Here is a 20290-nt window from a genome sequence, read left to right as displayed (position 1 = left end):
GAACTTGTTCTGTCAGAAAACCTTCCATTTATAGAGCATCTTGGGCTGGTGTACTCCGGGCCATCCTTAGAGAAGTGCATGCATGTGAATTGTGTGTGTCTCTGCATGTATGAATGCATGTCTGTGTGGATGGTGCATCTGTATCTTTGTGCATATGTATGTCTGTGCGCATGTGGGTATGTGTGTGTCTGTGGTGTACATCCACCCATCCTTCCCCTCATATCTACCACTCAAAGAGGCTGTGGGTGGGGACGGAGTTGCCTCTGGCACCATTGATTTTGCCTCCTCTCCTGCCTTGATGGACAAGTCTATCCAGAAATTCCCTATCTTCTGGCGCCGGTCTTTCAGCACCATGGACAGAGATTTTCCCCCACCACCCCCCCCCCACCCCCCACCCCTACCCCCACAGCTGAGTCTGGGATGATGGAGCTCAATTTAATCCATACGCGTTCCCTTTTAACGCCTCCCGATCAGTTCGAAGAGGGTATTGTTCCCATTTTACAGATAAGGGAACAGAGGCTTTGGGGAGGTTAAACAGTCCTCCAGGCTCTCACAGCTGATAAGTAGCAGAGCTTAATAGATCAGTCTATCTGTACCTTATGGGATGCTTGTGAAGTGGGGTGGCCACTAGCCATGACAGCAAGTAGACTGTGGACGGACAGCCTCATTCAGGCTGGTGGGGACTCTGGCAGGGGGATTTGGATCAGCAACTGATGTTTGGTCACAAATAAGATTTTTTTAAAAAAAGTAATGGATACTTTGAGGAAGAGATTACTTACCAAATCTCAACTCCCAAATTCCTCATTCTTCTTCCTGCATTATCCCTTGAGATACTCAGTGAATCTACAAGTGGGTTTAAAACGTAAATTTATCAGGCTGGGTGCGGTGACTCATGCCTGTAATCCCAGCACTTTGGGAGGCTGAGGCAGGCAGATCCCTAAGGTTGGGAGTTCGAGACCAGCCTGACCAACATGGAGAAACCCTGTCTCTAATAAAAATACAAAAAATTAGCTGGGCATGGTGGTACATGGCTGTAATCCCATCCACTCAGGGGGCTGAGGCAGGAGAATTGCTTGAACTTGGGAGGCAGAGGTTGCGGTGAGCTGAGATCGTACCATTGCACTCCAGCCTGGGCAACAAAAGCAAAACTCCATCTCAATAAATAAATAAACACAAACAAACAAATGTGCCCCAGCCTGGGCAACAAGAGCGAAACTCTGTCTCAATAAATAAATAAAATAAATTTATCAAATGAAAGCATTCCTTGCATATTATTCTGCTCCTTACATATGTATCTCTATCATCATCATGTATCATGTATATATCCACTATACATCATCTATTTACATATATTATCATTTATATACCAATCCATTGTCTTCTATTATTCCATCTATGCATCAGTTATCTATATCTGTCATCTATATGTAGCTATCATTTATGTATCAGTCATCTGTCATCTATTATCATTACACCATCCATGTGTCTATCATCTATAATCTATATCATCCATGTATATCATCTATTATCTACTTACATAGATATGTATCAATTTATCATCTACCTTCATAGTACATATCTGTGATCTTCCTATCTTCACCATCTATTATCTCTCAATAATCTATTTGTGTACTCTATCTGTTATCTGTCATCTATCTTTAGCTATCTATGTATCTATCAACTATACCTATTTATGTATCTACCTATGATTGTTCCAAAGAGCCCTATCTACATTTCTTATTTTAAAAAACACTTTCAAAGTGTTCCTTTGTGCAGACACAGTGTTTAATTCCTGACTGACGTGCAGTCTGCCTGTTTCTAGTCTTCTGCTACTGTAGCAATGCAGCAGTAGCACCAAATCCGACCCACACCCTGTGCTGCTTGTCCTGACAGGAACTGTAAGATGAAGAGGAATGTGCGTTTGGATCCCAACAGATCCGGCTGTATCACCCTCCCCAGAGGTCAGACGCTTATCATGTCCCCTAGAATGTATGAAGTGACTGTCTCCTATCTACTCTCCGCAGTGAGGGCTTGGATATGGCTGATAGCTGGGACCCTGGGGAGCAAGGTGACGGTTCAATGTGCACCACTGTGTGTCAGGTGCTTCACTAATACCTTGTTTAGACCGGGCGCGGTGGCTCACGCCTGTAATCCCAGCACTTTGGGAGGCCAAGGCGGGCCGATCACCTGAGGTCAGGAGTTTGAGACCAGCCTGGCCAACATGACGAAACCCCGTCTCTACTACAAATATGAAAATTAGCTGGGCGTGGGGGTGGGTGTCTGTAATCCCAGCTACTTGGGAGGCTGAGGCAGGAAATTGCTTGAATCCGGGAGGCAGAGGTTGCAGTGATTCGAGATAGTGCCACCGCGCTCCGGCCTGGGCAAAAGAGTGAGACTCCATCTCAAAAAACAAAACAAAACAAAACAAAACAACCTCTTTTAACCCTCCACTCTACAGACGGGAAAGCAGGCTCAGAGGGAAGGGACTTCTCCAGGACTTAAAACAAGACACAGCAAAGTTGGTTTCAGCTGCCTGGCTTTGCCCACACTGTTTAGACATGGCTGGATGTCGCTGGTCACAGAGAAGCAAGCCAGCTCAGAGAAGTGAAGCCACTCACTTTAGATCACACGCTCAGTAAATGGAGAACCCGATTCAAACTCAGGACAGTCGGGCCCCACGCCGGAGCTGCTTTGACACCGTGGCCGCCTGGCGGAGTCGCCCTCGACTCGGTGTCCGCTCCAGGCACTGGGGATGCAGCGGGGCAGACACACTAGTCCCTGCCCTCAGGGATACAGACTGCGGCCTTCAGAGCAGGAAATGAGCTGGGTGGAGGGTCCCCTTCCTCTTGCCCACGTCTGTCTGGATCTCACTCCCCTGGGACCCGCCTCCCACACAGCTGCCTGTCACACCTGCCCATGCCCAGGACTTCCTCCATGTCTCACCCCCAGGGGTCTCTTTTTGTCTCTTCAGTCATCATCTCTGTGTGTCCCCCCCCCCCAACCACTCCCACTCCCCGTGAGGGCAGAGATTTTGCCTGTCGAGGTCACCGCCGTGTCCCCTTGCTTAGCAGAGCCACTGGCAGGAAGTGCGTGCCCGATAAACACGGGCGAGTAAGTGGACGGAGAAGCTGAGCCGCGAGGAAAGAGGGGAACTTCCAAGGGCAGTTCAGGAAGCGCGGTCCAGGCGGGGCCACAGCAGGGGAGAGGCCCTGTGGGGCGCAAGGAGCGCTTGTTCACACGCACCAATAGCCACAAATGCAAAGCGCCCCAGCTGGAAGAAAGTTGAGGGGGGAGGAGGCGGTTAGGGTAGGAAAGCGGGATGTGGCGCCCCCTAGTGACCATGTCCCACCTGTGGTCATGATCAGCACTGTTAGACCCAAGGCCCTCGCTTAGCCTCTCCCTAGTGACCATTCCACACCGCCGTGGTCATGATCAGCACTGTTAGACGCAAGCCCCTCGACACCAGCCGCTCCCAGTGACCATGTGACGTCTGTGGTCATGATCAGCACTGTTAGACCCAAGGCCCTGGAGCTCAGCCGCTCCCAGTGACCATTCCACACCGCTGTGGTCATGATCAGCACTGTTAGACCGAAGCCCCTCGAGCTCAGCCACTCCCAGTGACCAGGCCACACCGCCGTGGTCATGATCAGCACTGTTAGACCCAAGCCCCTGGAGCTCAGCCGCTCCCAGTGACCATGTGACGTCTGTGGTCATGATCAGCACTGTTAGACCCAAGGCCCTCGCTTAGCCACTCCCAGTGACCATTCCACACCGCCGTGGTCATGATCAGCACTGTTAGACACAAGCCCCTCGAGCCCAGCCGCTCCCAGTGACCATTCCACACCGCCGTGGTCACGATCAGCACTGTTAGACACAAGCCCCTCACTCAACCACTCCCTAGTGACCATTCCACACCCTGTGGTCATGATCAGCACTGTTAGACCCAAGCCCCTCGAGCTCAGCTGCTCCCTAGTGACCATTCCACACCGCCGTAGTCATGATCAGCACTGTTAGACCCAAGCCCCTCGAGACCAGCTGCTCCCAGTGACCATTCCACACCGCCGTGGTCATGATCAGCACTGTTAGACCCAAGCCCCTGAGCTCAGCCTCTCCCAGTGACCATTCCACACCGCCGTGGTCATGATCAGCACTGTTAGACCCAAGCCCCTGGAGCCCAGCCGCTCCCTAGTGACCATTCCACACCGCCGTGGTCATGATCAGCACTGTTAGACCCAAGCCCCTCGAGACCAGCCGCTCCCAGTGACCAGGCCACACCGCTGTGGTCATCAGCACTGTTAGACACAAGCCCCTCGAGCTCAGCCGCTCCCAGTGACCATGTGACATCTGTGGTCATGATCAGCACTGTTAGACCCAAGCCCCTGGAGCTCAGCCGCTCCCAGTGACAAGGCCACACCGCCGTGGTCATGGATCAGCACTGTTAGACCCAAGCCCCTGGAGCTCAGCCGCTCCCAGTGACCATGTGACGTCTGTGGTCATGATCAGCACTGTTAGACACAAGCCCCTCGAGCTCAGCCGCTCCCAGTGACCATTCCACACCGCTGTGGTCATCAGCACTGTTAGACACAAGCCCCTCGAGCTCAGCTGCTCCCTAGTGACCAGGCCACACCGCTGTGGTCATCAACACTGTTAGACACAAGCCCCTCGAGCCCAGCTGCTCCCTAGTGACCAGGCCACACCGCTGTGGTCATCAGCACTGTTAGACACAAGCCCCTCGAGCCCAGCTGCTCCCTAGTGACCATTCCACACCGCTGTGGTCATCAGCACTGTTAGACACAAGCCCCTCGAGCTCAGCTGCTCCCTAGTGATCAGGCCACACCGCTGTGGTCATCAGCACTGTTAGACACAAGCCCCTCGAGCTCAGCCGCTCCCAGTGACCATGTGACGTCTGTGGCCATCAGCACTGTTAGACACAAGCCCCTCGAGCTCAGCTGCTCCCTAGTGACCAGGCCATACCTCCGTGGTCATGATGAGCATTGTTGGATCCAAGCCCTTCGAGCTCAGCAGTTTCAGACCAGGCTCCGGAATATCCCTGCTGACACAGGGAGGGGAGGAGAGGAGAGGTGGCTGCACAGCCTAACCACTGGCCTCTGGTTTGAAAACTCATTTCTCTTTGCTAAACCCCATTTTCTCATTTGTAAAACCAAGAGCCTGGAATGAGTGTTTCAACTAAAGCCAAAAGAGGGAGTTGTGCCCGAACCATCCAGCTCCGTGCATGGGGTGGATTCGGGGTTACAAGTGCATCCTACGGGGCTGGAGAGAGCACCAGGCTAATAAGGGAGCCAGTGTGAGATGGTAGAGTGGGGAAACCAGAGCACTGTAGCCAAGGAGAAAGGAGCTCCGTTTCCAGCTTACACTGACTGTGGTCACCGGTAGGAAGTCAGACCTAACGATGCCAGAGCTTTTTTTTTTTTTTTTTTTTTGAGATGGAGTCTTGCTCTGTTGTCCAGGCTGGAGTGCAGTGGCATGATCTCAGTTCACTGCAAGCTCCGCCTCCCAGGTTCACGCCATTCTCCTGCCTCAGCCTCCCGAATAGCTGGGACTACAGGTGCCCACCACCATGCCGGGCTAATTTTTTGTATTTTTAGAGACGGGGTTTCACCGTGTTAGCCAGGATGGTCTTGATCTCTTGACCTCATAATCTGCCCATCTCGGCCTCTCGAAGTGCTGGGATTACAGGCGTGAGCCACCGCGCCCGGCCTTCATTTTTTATTTATTTTTTCTTGAGGCAGAGTCTTGCTCTGTCACCCACACTGCCGTGCAGTGGCACGATCTCGGCTCACTGCAACCTCCATCTCCCAGGTTCAAGTGATTCTTGTGCCTCAGCCTCCTGAGTAGCTGGGACCACACGTGTGCGCCACCACCCCTGGCTAATTTTTATTTTTCTTGGAGGTGGGGTTTTACCATGTTGGCCAGGCTGGTCTCAAACTCTTGGCTTCAAGTGATCTGCCCCCGTCAGTCTCCCAAAGTGCTGGGATTATAGGCGTGAGCCACCACACCTGGCCTTATATATTTTTTTAAATAAAGAAGCTGGCAAGACAGATTTAGTAACATGTAACATCATAATTATTAGACTTTCTTCCTTAATATCTCCATGATTCAAGCCAGCAACAGTATGTTGAAAGAAAAACAGTGGAATACCTCCATGAGAACCAAATAAAACATACTGCTGTACACCAAGCTCGTCCAACCCACCTTATTTTGTTGCTGTTCTGTTTGTTTTAGGCTTTTAGCAGCCTGAAATCATGGATTTTAGTTTCTGTCTCTAGTGATAAGTGGAAAAGAGGGATGAGGAAGGGTCTTTACTGGTCCAACCGCAAACAGAAACTGAGAACCCACGACTGTATTCTCTACCTTGGACACCCCTGCTTAGTCTGTTCAGGCTGCTCTAAGAGAATACGTAGTGTGTATGTCTTAAACAACAGACGCTTATTTCTCACAGTTCTGGAGGCTGGAAGTCCAAGATCAGGGTGCTGGCATGTCTGGTGTCTGGTGAGGGCTGCTTCCCAGCATGCGGACGGTGGCCTTCTCCGTGTCCTCCTGGGAAGGAAAATGGGAAAATTGGGCAGAGAGAGAAGGAACGTGTCTCACATGTCTCCTCTGTGATAAAAGAAAAACTTCAGCCGAATTAAATTTAAAGTTTAATGGAGAAATGAATGATTCGTGAATCACGCAGCCCCCAGAATCACAGCCGATTCACAGAAACTCCAGCGCGACCATGTGGTGCAAGATCTGTAGACATAAAAAAGGGAAAGATGTACAGAAATCGGAGGTGAGGTACAGAACAGCTGGATTGGTAAACAGCCCGGCATCTGCCTTAATTTAAATTTTTATTTTTGAGATGGAGTTTCTTTCACCCAGGCTGGAGTGAAGTGGTGCGATCTCGGCTCACTGCAACCTCTGCCTCCCGGGTTCAAGCGATTCTCCTGCCTCAGCCTCCCGAGTTGCTGGGATTACAGGCTCCCGCCACCATGCCCAGCTAATTTTGTGTATTTTTAGTAGAGATGATGGGGTTTCACCATGTTGGCCAGGCTGGTCTTGAACTCCTGACTTCAGGTGATCCGCCCGCCTCAGCCTCCCAAAGTGCTAGGATTACAGGTGTGAGCCACTGCATCTGGCCTGATTTTTGTATTTTTAGTAGAGATGAGGTTTCGCCATGTTGGCCAGGCTGGTCTCGATCTTCTGACCTCAGGTGATCTGCCCGCCTCGGCCTCCCAAAGGGCTGGGATCACAGGCATGAGCCGCTACACCCAGCCTGTCACCTGTGTTTGAACAAGCCCTCACCCACTCTTTCCTATGTGGTCCCTCACATCTCCTGCCTGGCATTTGAGTTTGTGACCCCCATCCCCAAGCGTGTGTCAGGATAGGACTGGTTATGCTGCAAGCAAACAGCCCCCATGTCAGGGGCTCACAACACTCAACATTTTATCTTGTTTGTGTTCCGTGCCTGCCATGGGTTGCGCGGAGCTCTGCTCCACCTTGTCAACTCTCTGGGACTCACCATTTGCCGTGGCCAGGCAGAGGGACTTGGCAAATCATGTACTGCTCTTGAAGTCTCCAGCCAGAAGTGACACATGCTGCTTCTGCTCACAGTTCATCCCCCACAGCAAGGCACATGGCCATGCCCGGCTTTCAGGGAGCCAGGAAGTAAGTCCTATTTTGTGTCTGGGAGGGAAAATGGGAAAATTGGGCAAAGGATTACAGTTATTCTGGGTATAATCCAACATGCTGGTTCTCAGAAACCAAATGAGCCTCAACCGTGCATCTCACCTGAGTCTATATTCTCAGTATTCTCTGTCCTGTGGTCTCAGTGACAGGTCCTGTTCCTTTTACCTAGGGGCAAGCCCCAGCCCAGCTGGTTCCACCAATGCCAGAACTGGCCTGGATGCTTCTCCACTTTAGCCCCGAGCCTGGGCTGAAGCTGCTGAGGCTCTGCATCCCGCTGGCCTCCTTCCTCTGGATGAGGAGGTAAAGATGATTGCTCACAGTTGGAGGTAGGGTGTCAGAGAGCCCTCTGGGAGCTGCAGATGCACTGTCATTCCTGGTGGGATGAAACACTGCCCAGACCACATCTGGTTCTGTGGCTCCATCTACCTGCCTCTCCTTAGCTGCATTCGCCACTGTGACTGGTGCAATACAGAAATGCTCACTGCAACTGGGCAAGGTCAATATTCTTATTCTGGACCTTCCTTAGGGCCGGGAGGGAAGTGCTGGTTTCTGTCAGCTCTCTGCTGCCACCACCTGGATTCTTGAGAACTGCAGTGTCTGTGAAATCACGAAAAGTCGTGGTCCTGGATAAAGGATGGTAAAGTGTATTATATAACATACCATGTAAAGGCATGGATCTGTGTTAGATAGACAGTGTTTTTGTTCATCTGGTAAAAGTCACATAACAAAATGAACCCATTTTAAAGTGCACAATTCAGTAGCATTTGGTACATTTACAGTGTTGTAGAACCATCATTTCTGTCTAGTTCCAAAACATTTTTGTCATCCAAAAAGGAGACCTTGTACCCATTAGACAGTCACTCCCCATTCCCACCTTTGCCTCAGTCACCACAAGCTGATTTGAGACAGGCCTCGTTTTGCATCAGGGGTGGTGATTGCTTCAGCATTCCACACAGGAGGAGCTTAGGCCCAGCATTCTGCATGATGAGCGGAGCCTGGGGCTTGTCTTGAAGCTGGACTTGCTTGTATAGCAAGTGCTTTTTTCCTTATGTGTGTGTGTGTTTAGGTTATTTGGGAAAGGATGGCTCATGAAGAGTACATGGTGGTGGTAGGGGAAAAACTTTAGGGTCCTGGTCAGCAACGTACTAGTCTTACCATCCTGTTCAAGAGACCAACCTTTCTGAGCTCCAGCTTTTTCGTCCTTTAAAGATGGTAAATGATGTTTATCTCGCATATTTACTTTGAAAATTGAAGGAGATAACTTACTCAAAGAACTGAGCAAAGGCCGGATGCAGTGGCTCACGCCTGTAATCCCAGCACTTTGGGAGGTCAAGGTGGGCAGATCACCTGAGGTCAGGAGTTCATGACCAGCCTGGCCAACACAGCAAAATGCTGTCTTTACTAAAAATACAAAAGTTAGCCGGGCGTGGTGGCATGCACCTGTAATCACAGCTACTCGGGAGGCTGAGGCAGGAGAATCGCTTGAACCTGGGAGGCGGAGGTTGCAGTGAGCCAAGATCACACCACTGCACTCCAGCCCGGGCAACAGATCAAGACTGTCTCAAACACACACACACACACACACACACACACCCAAGCCAAAGAACTGAGCCAAGTGACTGTCAAATAGAGGTAACTGGTAGGTGGTCCTGGTTCTTCTTCCTCATTATCAACAGAGCCTGAACCTTGACAACTCATTCTGGGGGCTTAACCATAGCAAGTCACTTGTGACTCCCAACTAGAGTTAGGAACCCAAAAAGCATTCATGATATTTGGTTGCTGCTGTAGCTTAGAAGACAGACAATCTGCCAGTGTGGAAAATGCATTAGGGTTCTTCGAGAAGCAGAATCAGTATGCTGTATGTGTGCGTGTAGTCATGTGCTGCATGACATTCCAAACAATGGGCTGCACGGACCATGATGGTCACATAAGATTATGCTGCTGAAAAATGTCTTCGACCTGGTGCTGTCATAGGCCTTGTAACATCACAGTGCAATGCACAACTCACATGTGTGTGGTGATGTGGTAAACAGGCCAACTGTGCTGCCAATTGTATAAAAGTTGGGCACATACCAGCCTGACCAACAAGGTGAAATCCCGTCTCTACTAAAAATAATTAGCTGGGCATGGTGGCTCACACCTGTAATCCCAGCATTTTGGGAGGCTGAGGCAGGTGGATCACCTGAGGTCAGGAGTTTGAGACCAGCCTGACCAACATGGTGAAACCCCATCTCTACTAAAGATAAAAAAATTAGCTGGGCATGGTGGCATGCGCCTGTAATCCCAGCTACTCAGGAGGCTGAGGCAGGATTGCTTGAACCCAGGAGGCAGAGACTGCAGTGAGCTGAGATCCTGTCACTGCACTCCAGCCTAGGAGACAGAGCGAGATTCTGTCTCAAAAAACAACAACAAAAAAACCACAAAACTAACAAACAAAAAATTAGCCGCGCATGGTGGTGCACACCTGTAGTCTCAGCTATTCTGCTCGGGAGGCTGAGGCAGGAGAATCGCTTCAACCTGGAAGGCAGAGGTTGCAGTGAGCCAAGATCACGCCATTGCACATATAATTATGTACAGCACATAGTACTTGATAATGGTAATAAATGACTATGTTACTGGTTCATGTATTTACTATACTTTTTTTTTTTTTTGAGATGGAGTCTTGCCTTGTCACCCAGGCTGGAGTGCAGTGGCGCAATCTTGGCTCACTGCAGCCTCTGCGTCTCAGGTTCAAGCGATCCCCCAACCTCAGTCTCCTGAGTAGCTGGGACCACAGGCACATACCACCACACCCGGCTAATTTTTTTGTATTTTTGGTAGAGACGGGTCTCACTATGTTGCCCAGGCTAGTCTTCAGCTCCTGAGCTCAAGCGATCTGCCTGCCTCAGCCTCCCAAAGTGCTGGGATTATAATTGTCAGCCACGGCACCTGGGTATACTATAATTTTTAAACGTTATTTTAGAGCATACCCCTACTTACAAAAAAAAAAAAAACCAATTAATTGTAGAGCAGCCTCAGGCAGGTCCTTCTGGAGGAACCCAGAAGAACCGTTGTCATAGAAGAAGACAGCCCCATATATGTCACTGCCCCTGAAGACCTTCTAGGGGGACAAGATACGGAGTTAGAAGAGAAGGATCGTGATGATCCTGACTCTGTGCAGACTAGACTAATGTGTGTGTCTTTCTTAATCAAAAATTAAAACGTTAAAAAAATTAGGAAAAAGGTTATAGAATAAGGATATACAGCAAGAAAATCTCTCTATACAGTTGCACAATGCACATGTGTGCATGCGTGTGTGTGCGCGTATGTGTGTGTGTGTTTAGAGACAGTCAGGCTCTCTTGTCCAGGCTGGAGAGCATGGTATGAACATAGCTCACTGCAGTCTTGAACTACTGGGCTCAAGCAATCCTCCCACCTCAGCCTCCCAAGTAGCTGGGACTATAGGCATGTGCCACCATGCCCGGCTAATTAAAAAATAATTATTTCCTGTAGAGGTGGGGTCTATGTTGTACAGGCTGGTCTTGAACTCCTGAAGGTGATCCTCCTGCCTCAGTCTCTCCAAGTGCTGAGATTACAGGTGTAAGCCATCGTGTCTGATCTATGTTTGTGTTTTAAGCTAAGTGTTATTACAAGAGTCAAAAAATTAAAAAAAAAAATTAAAAGTTAGCTGGGCACAGTGGCTTATACCTGTAATCCCAGCACTTTGGGAGGCCGAGGCAGATGGAGCACCTGAGGTGAGGAGTTCAAGACCAGCCTGGCCAATATGGTGAAACCCCATCTCCACTAAAAATACAAAAATTAGCCGGGCATGGTGGCAGGCGCCTGTAGTCCCAGCTATTCGGGAGGCTGAGGCAGGAGAATTGCTTGAACCCGGGAGGCAGAAGTTGCAGTGAGCCGAGATCACACCATTGCACTCCAGCCTGGGCGACAGAGTGAGACTTTGTCTCAAAAATAAGTAAATAAAAGTTTATAAAGTAAAAATGTTACAGTAAGCTAAGGTTAATTTATTCTTGAAGAAAGAAAAATATTTTATAAATTATGGTAGCCTAAGTGTGCAGTGTTTATAAAGTCTACAGCACTGTAGAGTAACGTCCCAGCCTTCACATTCACCCACCACTCACACACCGACTCACCCAGAGCAGCTTCCATGTCTGCAAACTTCATTCATGGTAAGTGCCGCATATAGGTATACCATCTTCAAATATTTTCTTTGGTATTTTGTTGTAACTTTTCTACGTTTAAATATACAAATACTTAGTGTTGTGTTACCGTTGCCTACAGTATTCAGTACAGTAACATGTTGTCCAGGTTTGTAGCCTAAAAACAATAGGCTCTAAGAGCAAATAGGCTCCGGCCTGTGCAATACAGTGAGAGTCCCTCTCTACAGAAAATAATAATTATTTTTTGAGATGGAGTCTGGCTCACACCTGTAATCCCAGCACTTTGGGAGGCCGAGGCGGGCGGATCACAAGGTCAGGAGATTGAGACCATCCTGGCTAACACAGTGAAACCCCGTCTCTACTAAAAATACAAAAATTAGCTGGGCGTGGTAGTGGGCGCCTGTAGTCCCAGCTACTCGGGAGGCTGAGGCAGGAGAATGGCATGAACTCGGGAGGCGGAGCTTGCAGTGAGCTGAGATCGCGCCACTGCACTCCAGCCTGGGCGACACAGCAAGACTCCGTCTCAAAATAAATGAATGAATGAATGAAACGGAGTCTTGCTCTGTCACCCAGGCTGGAGTGCAGTGGTGCGATCTTGGCTCACTGCAACCTCCAACTCCCAGGTTCCCGCAATTCTCCTCCCTCGGCTTTCGAAGTAGCTGGGACTACAGGCGTGCGCCACCATGCCCAGCTGCTTTTTGTATTTATAGTAGAGATGGGGTTTTCTCCATGTTGGCCAGGCTGGTCTCGAACTCCTGACCTCAGGTGATCCACCTGCCTCGGCCTCCCAAAGTGCTGGGATTACAGGCGTGAGCCACCACACCCAGCCTAGAAAATAATTATTTTTTAAATTAGCTGGGCATGGTGGCACATGCCTGTAGTCCCAGCTGCTTGGGAGGCTGAGGTGGGAGGATGGCTTGAGCCCTGTAGTTCAAGGCTGCAGTGAGCTGTGATTATGCCACTTCTCTCCATATAGCCTAGGTGTATGGTAGGCTGTATTATCTAGTTTTGTGTAAATACACTCGATATTTGCACATGACTGATGATGCAGTTCTCAGAACAGAGAAAGAGGTTTATTATGAGAATTGTCTCACATGATTGTGGAAGCTGAGGAGTCTCACGATCTGCCGTCTGCAGGCTGGAGAAACAGGAATGCCTGTGGGGTGGTTCCAGTCCAAGTCCAAAGGCCTGAGAACCAGAGGAGCCAAGGGTGCAAATCCCAGTTCTAGGGCGGGAGAAGATAGGCGTCCCCACTCCAACAGGCAGGCGGGGAGCAAACAGGGTAAATGACTCCCTCTACACCTTTTTGTTCTATTTAGACTCTCATGAGATGAGTCCACTCACAGAAGGGAGGGCAATCTGCATTACTAAGTCCACGAATTCAAACAGTAATCTCAACCAGAAACACCCTCCCAGACACACTCAGAAACAATGCTTAATCTGGGAACCCCATGGCTCAGGCATGTTGACATATAAAACCTACTATCACAGACAAGCAGGTCCAGTGTGTGGCAGGTTTGGCAAGAGGATGGGCTAGGGCCTTAACCTGAGCGGTCCTGTGTACCCTCAACTGTTCAAGCTGCCAGGAGGCTCCTTTCCAGGATTGCACCACTGATCCCTGGCACCCAGCTCATAACCCTTACAGAAATGCAGGTAACAGAGGAACAGTCAGTCCAGGACAAACAGGGAACACAGACAAGCTGGTCTGCAAGATCCTCATCTCCAGCAGGGGTCAGCAAAATGCCCCAAAGGCCAAATGGAGCCAGCCGCCTGTTTCTGAAAATAAAATTTCATGAGAACACAGCCATACCCATTTGCTTTTGTGTTTTCTTCAAATGTTTATTTTTTTTAATTAAAAAAATTTAAAATGGACAAAAATTATATATATTTATGGTGTGCAATCTGCTGTTTTGAAATATGTTTACAGCCAGGTGTGGTGGCTCACTCCTGTAATCCTAGCACTTTGGGAGGCTGAGGCAGATGGATCACCTGAGGTCAGGAGTTCCAGACCAGCCTGGCCAACATGGTGAAACCTCATCTCTACTAATACAAAAATTAGCTGGGTGTGGTGGTGGGCACCTGTAATCCCAGCTACTTGGGAGGCTGAGGCAGGAGAATTGCTTGAACCTGGGAGGCAGAGGTTGCAGTGAGCCAAGATCCTGCCATTGCATTCCAGCCTGGGTGACAGAGCAAGACTCCATTAAAAAAAATGTATACATTATGGAATGGCTAAATTGAGCTGATTAACTTGTACGTTACCTTACATGCTTTTTTTTTTTTTTTCTGTGGTAAGAACATTTAACATCAGGGCTAGGTGTGGTGGCTTGTGCCTGTAATCCCTGCACTTTGGGAGGCTGAGGCAGGAGGATCCCTTGAGCCCAGTTCAAGACCAGCCTGGGTAACATAGGGAGACCCTGTCTCAACAAAACAAAGAAACACTTAACATCTACTCACTTAGCAAGTTTCAAGTACGTGATATTTTGCTGTTAACTATAGTCACCATGTTGTATGATAATAGGTCTCCTGAACTTATTCCTCCTGTAACATCAACATTTATATCCTTTGACCAACACCTCCCCAGACTCCACCTCCCCATCACTTTCAGCCTCTGGTAACCATCATTCTGCTCTCTGCTTCTGTGAGTTTGACTTTAGATTCCATATATAACTGAGATCATGCAATACAGATGCTCTTCCATTTACAACGGGGCTACGTCCTCATAAACCCACTATAAGTTGGAAATACAGGTTGAAAATACTTTTTAATTTTTGAGACAGTGTCTCACTCTGTCACCATGACTGGAGTGCAGTGGTACAATCATGACTCACTGCAGTCTCGGTCTCCTGGGCTCAAACCATCCTCCTGCCTCAGCCTTCTGAGTAGCTGGGACTACAGGTGTGCACCACGTCTGACTAATTAAAAAAAAATTTTTTTAAGAGATGGGGTCTCACTATGTTGCCCAGTCTAGGGAAATGCATTTAATATATTTAACCCACAGAAGGTCATAGCTTAGCCTACCCTACCTTACACCTGCTCCTAATGCTTACATTATCCTCCAGTTGGGTAAAATCATCCAACACAAAGTCCATTTTATAATAAAGTGTTGACTATTTCATGTGATTGATGGCATACTGAAAGTGAAAGACAGATGGTTCTGTGGGTACTCGAAGGACAGTTGTTACTGAACAAATGTCACTTTCATACCAGTGTAAGTAAGGTCAAATCCATCACAAGTCAGGGACCATCTGTATCTTCCTGTGCCTGGCTCATTTTATTTAATGTAATATCCTCCAGGTTCATCCATGTTGCATGTGACAAAATTCTCTTTGTATTTTCTATGCTTGTTTTTACCCTGTATCAGCAGAGCTGAGCAGTTACAATAGACTAAATGGCCCCCAAAGCCTAAAATATTTACTGTTTGGCTCTTTTTTGGAGACAGGATCTCACTCTGTTGCCCTGGCTGGAGTGCAGTGGTGCGATCATGGCTCACTGCCGCCTTGACCTCCTGGGGTCAAGTGATTTTTGCACCTCAGCCTCCTGAGTAGCTGGGACCACAGGCGTGCACTACCACACCTGGCTAATTTTTTTCAAGTTTATTTTTTGTAGAGACAGAGTCTCACTACATTTCCCAGGCTGGTCTTGAACTCCTGGGCTCAAGTGATGCTCCTGCCTTGGCTTCCCAAAGTGCAGAGATTGTAAGCATGAACCACCGTACCTGGCCTATTTGGCCTTTTACAGAAAAAAATTGCCAACCCCTGGTTTACGGTCTTAGTCAGGACTTGTCTTCGCTCTTCTCCTCCAGAGTTTCCTTCTCTTTTCTGTCTCCATTAAACAGGGTCCTCACCCTCCAGCCCGTATTCTCTCTGACCAACACTTGTGGTACACTCAGAGCTTCGTTTTTGCAGTTCTGGCTTTGAGAGTGTGATCCGAAGAGCACTTGCATCAGAATGGCTTAGGAAAGCTTTTTAAAATTCATATTCCCAGGCTTCACCTGGGTCCCGCCATACCAGAATTGGCCGTGGGGCTCAGGAACCTGAAGCTTGCTCTCTCCCCAGTTGAGACAGTCTCACTCTGTTGCCCAGGCTGGAGTGCAGTGGCATGATCTTGGCTCACTGCAACCTCTGTCTCCTGGGTTCAAGTGATACTTGTGCCTCAGCTTCCCAAGCAGCTGGAATTACAGGCGCCTGCCATCACACCCAGCTAAATTTTTTGTTTTTAATACAGATGGGGTTTCACCACATTGGCCAGGCTGATCTTGAACTCCTCACCTCAAGTGATCCACCCACCTTGGCCTCCCAAATTGCTGGGATTATGGGTGTGAGCCACCACACCCTGCCAGGTTTCCACTATATTTTCAAGCTAATGAAAACTTCACAAGCCCTGGATACTGGCTGATAACACCCCCTGCATAAAAGTACAGCCCTGAGCTCTCTCCACTCTGCACACCACATCTTCCACTTTCGCTAATAAATTTCCAGCCTAATTTCCTGCCTTTTAACTGCTTTATTTCCTCAGGAATTCTGAATCAGATCTCAGATGGAGGCAACTATATTGGTTCATCATTTTTTGCTTTTTAAAAAATAATTTACAAACCATGGAATTCACCCATTTTAAGGTGTACAATTAAATGATGCTTTAGTATGTTCACATAGTTGTATGTCTATCACTCCAAAAGGAAACCCCGTACCAGCAAGAGTCACTCATTCCGTGCTCCCCTCCCAGCCCTGGGCAAATTCTCATCTTGTGTCTCTGTGGATTTCCCTCTTCTGGTCATTTCATATCAACGGAATCATACAAGTGGCCTTTTGTATCTGGCTTCTTTACAGAGGATAATGTTTATGAGGTTGATCCATGTTGTAGCACGTATCGCTACTATATTCCTTTATTCCTTTTTTTTTTAATTGAGATGGAGTCTTACTTTGTTGCCCAGGCTGGAGTACAGTGGTGCCATCTCGGCTCACTGCAACCTCCGCCTCCCGGGTTCAAGTGATTCTCCTGCCTCAGCCTCCTGCGTACCTGGGATTACAGGTACACGCTATTACCCTGGGCTAATTTTTGTATTTTTAGTAGAGATGAGGTTTCACTATGTTGGCCAGGCTGGACTTGAACCCCTGACCTCAGGTGACCTGCCTGCTGCAGGCTCCCAAAGTGCTAGAAGTACAGGAATGAGCCACTGCACCTGTTGTTTTTTGTTTTTTGTTTTTTTTAAATGAGACAGGGTTTCACTCTGTCACCCAAGCTGGAGACCGCAGTGGTACAATCTCGGTTCACTGCAGCCTTGACCTCCCAGGCTCAAGTGATCCTCCCACCTCAGCCTCCCAACGGGCTGAGACTATAGGCTTGTACCGCCATACCTATTTAATTTTTAGTATTTCTAGTAGTGACAGGGTTTCGCCATGTTGCACAGGCTGGTCTCAAACTCCTGGGTTCAAGCGAGCCTCCCAACTCAGCCTCCCTAAGTGCTGGGATTACAGGCATGAACCACTGTACCCAGCCTGCATTCTTTTTTTCATGGCTGAATAATATTTCATTGTGTGGATAGACCACATTTTGTTTACCCATTCATCTGCTGATAGACACGTGGGTTGTCTGCACCTTTTGGCTGTTGTGAACAAGGATACCTACTTCATCTCTTACCTTGGTCACAGGCAGCCTACAGGTCATTAGGCAGCTTAAAGACTGGCTGTTCTTCAAACGCTAGCTCCTGGTCCAGTCAGCTGCAATGGAGGCCAGCTGCTTGGGTCATTCATCCAGGACCCCGGCTCAGAATGGCTTTGTACTCAGTATAGTGACTCACAGCTATCCTGAAATTCTTAATTTTTGAACAAAGCACCCACATTTTCATTTTACGCCTGGGCCTCCAGATAATGTTGGTTGATTCCGTTTTGACAATGGGGAATAAAGCTAAAGAATAAACCTACATTCTTGGGTGTCTGCTAAGCAGCTGTCACCTCCAATAGAACCAAAAAGTGGCTGATACCTTCTGAGCACGGCTGACACGGATTTCCTGTGAGCCAGTCGCATCCAACGAGGGGAAGGGGAGGCCGCTGGGTGTGCTGGTGAGGGAGGGCTCCCTGCTTCACGTGGACCAGCGGGTCTCAGGCTGGTGCCCCGGGTAACATCTGGCTGTGTCTGAAGACTTCCTTGGTTGTCACAACTGCGGGAGGGAAGGCACCTGGCAGGTAAAAGCAGGGACGTCACTGAACACCCTACAGCCCACAGGCGGGACCCCGATGTGGAAGTGGCCGGTCCCACCGTCAGCAGTGCCTACGGTGAGAAAATCCACAGTGGGGATGCGGGGAGGAGCCCGCCCTGCTCCCGGGAGGGTCTCAGGGAAGATGACGCTCTGCTGCCACCCAGCTGGCATCAGGGGAAACTCAACCAGGGAGCTGGCGTCCCGCGGGGTTCACTGACCCTGGAATTGCCTTCCCAGGAAGCTTCTACTCAGTGATCTCAGGTGGACGTTCTGTGCCATGCAGCTCAAAGCATCAGAGTTTGTGCGGCTCCACACAGACCCCAGCTACAGCGTGGCTGGCAGGTGGAGGTGAATTCTCTATCGTTTGACTCGCGGGTGAGGAAAGGGTCCTTCCACATAGAGATAAGAGCCCAGATCAGCAGGGAGACAGCGCCCCCGCCTGTCCTACCCACGGTGTGATGCGCCAGGCAGTGGGGGCCTGGGACTCACCACGGTTGCCCTCCAGGACCGGGTCCGTTGCCTTCCTGATGCTCTTCCCTCTCCGTGGTACAAATGTTAAAAACAAACAAACAAAACAAAACAAAAAACTATGTAGGAAGGGTACGTTTTCATTGTATGTCATGTCCCGAACTTGACGAAAAACCAGCAGTGCAGAAAAAAGTTTTTCTCAGACCTCAAAGATAGCTAGTCTAGAAAAATAGAATAGTCCTAGTCTCTTGCGAACCTGCCATTTTAGCTGTGAGAACAGCTGCAATTCATGCATTTGTCCTTCATTAGAAGGTAATACATTTTAGGAGAACAGGGATCTTTGTCCTGCACCATCAGCCTGAGGGCAGCGGCCAGCACATAGGATTATAGGGTTTATACAGACTCATCATTACTTCATCCTCTACGTTTAGGAATTTAGAATAAGAAACAAGGAGTTGGGTAGAAATCAAGGTATCATCCCTATTATTCGAAGCTCTGAGGCCAGGCTGGGTATGGTCGCTCACACCTGTAATCCCAGTGCTTTGGGAGGATAAGGCGGGTGGATCAACTGAGGTCAGGAGTTCGAGACCAGCCTGGCCAACATGGAGAAACCCCATCGCTACTAAAAATACAAAAATTAGCCAGGCGTGGTGGCGGGTACCTGTAGTCCCCACTACTCAGGAGGCTGAGGCATGAGAATTGCTTGAACCCGGGAGGCGGAGGTTGCAGCGAGTCTAGATTGTACCATTGCAACCCAGCCTGGGTGACAAGAGCAAAACTGTCTCAAAAAAAAAAAAAAAAAAAAAAAAACCAACCCCCGCCACCCCGCCCACCGCCACACACACACACACAGACTCCGAGGCAGGTGGCCTGTATCTGCAGCCTCCTAGCACTTCTCCACAATCAGTATTCTGCCCACCCATCCCACCCTCAGCAAAGCTTGCCGCATGAAAGAGGAAAGTGTGTACACATCTGGAGACAGGAGGCTTGTGAAGAGCACTTAGAAGGTCCAGTTCCTCCCTCCTAGCCGTAGCACCTGGGTAACTCCCTCTACCCTTGGAAACGGCCAAGAGGCTCAAGAGAAAGAAACTCTTTTCCAACAGGCAGCAGTGAGTAGAACACAGCTTTCTGCCAGTGTGGAGTAGTGCATCAGATTCTAGGCGGTTTCATGATCCTCCTCCTGGTGTTCCCATCTTGCCAGATCCCCTTCCCTCAAGTGTGGGAGGGGCTTGTGACTTACTTCTATCCAAACGGAATGTGGCAGGGTTGATGGGATCTGACTTCTGTGATGCCATGAGATTGTAAGTCTGTCTTGCTGAGTGACTGTTTTGCTGGCTTTGAAGATCCAATCTGCCATATGGAGACGGCCAAGCAGAAAAGAGCTGGGGATGGCCTGGGGCTGACAGTCGAGAAACCAAGGCCCTCAGTCCAGCAGCCTGAAAATGGATGTTCCTGGGACCCACATGAACTTGGAAGAGGTCCTTGTCCCGGTTGGGTCTCAGATGAGACCACAGCCCTGGTCAACACCTTCATCGCAGCCTTGTGAGACCCTGAGACAGAGGATCCAGCTGAGTCATATCTGGACTCAAACACCGAGATCACGTGTTTTAACTGCCGAGTTTGTGGTAATGTTGTAAACAGCAACAAACAACTAATACAAGTAGGTAAATACTGGTGGAGTGAATGCTCCAGCCACTTCTACAGCTGATTTACAGAGATTCATCTCTTCTTGATTCTATAGGGTAAGTACAATTTTTCCCTACTTTACAGATAAGAAATC

Source organism: Pan troglodytes, chromosome 20, assembly GCF_028858775.2.
Source record: "Pan troglodytes isolate AG18354 chromosome 20, NHGRI_mPanTro3-v2.0_pri, whole genome shotgun sequence".
NCBI classification, from domain to species: domain Eukaryota; kingdom Metazoa; phylum Chordata; class Mammalia; order Primates; family Hominidae; genus Pan; species Pan troglodytes.
This window is presented reverse-complemented; position numbering follows the sequence as displayed.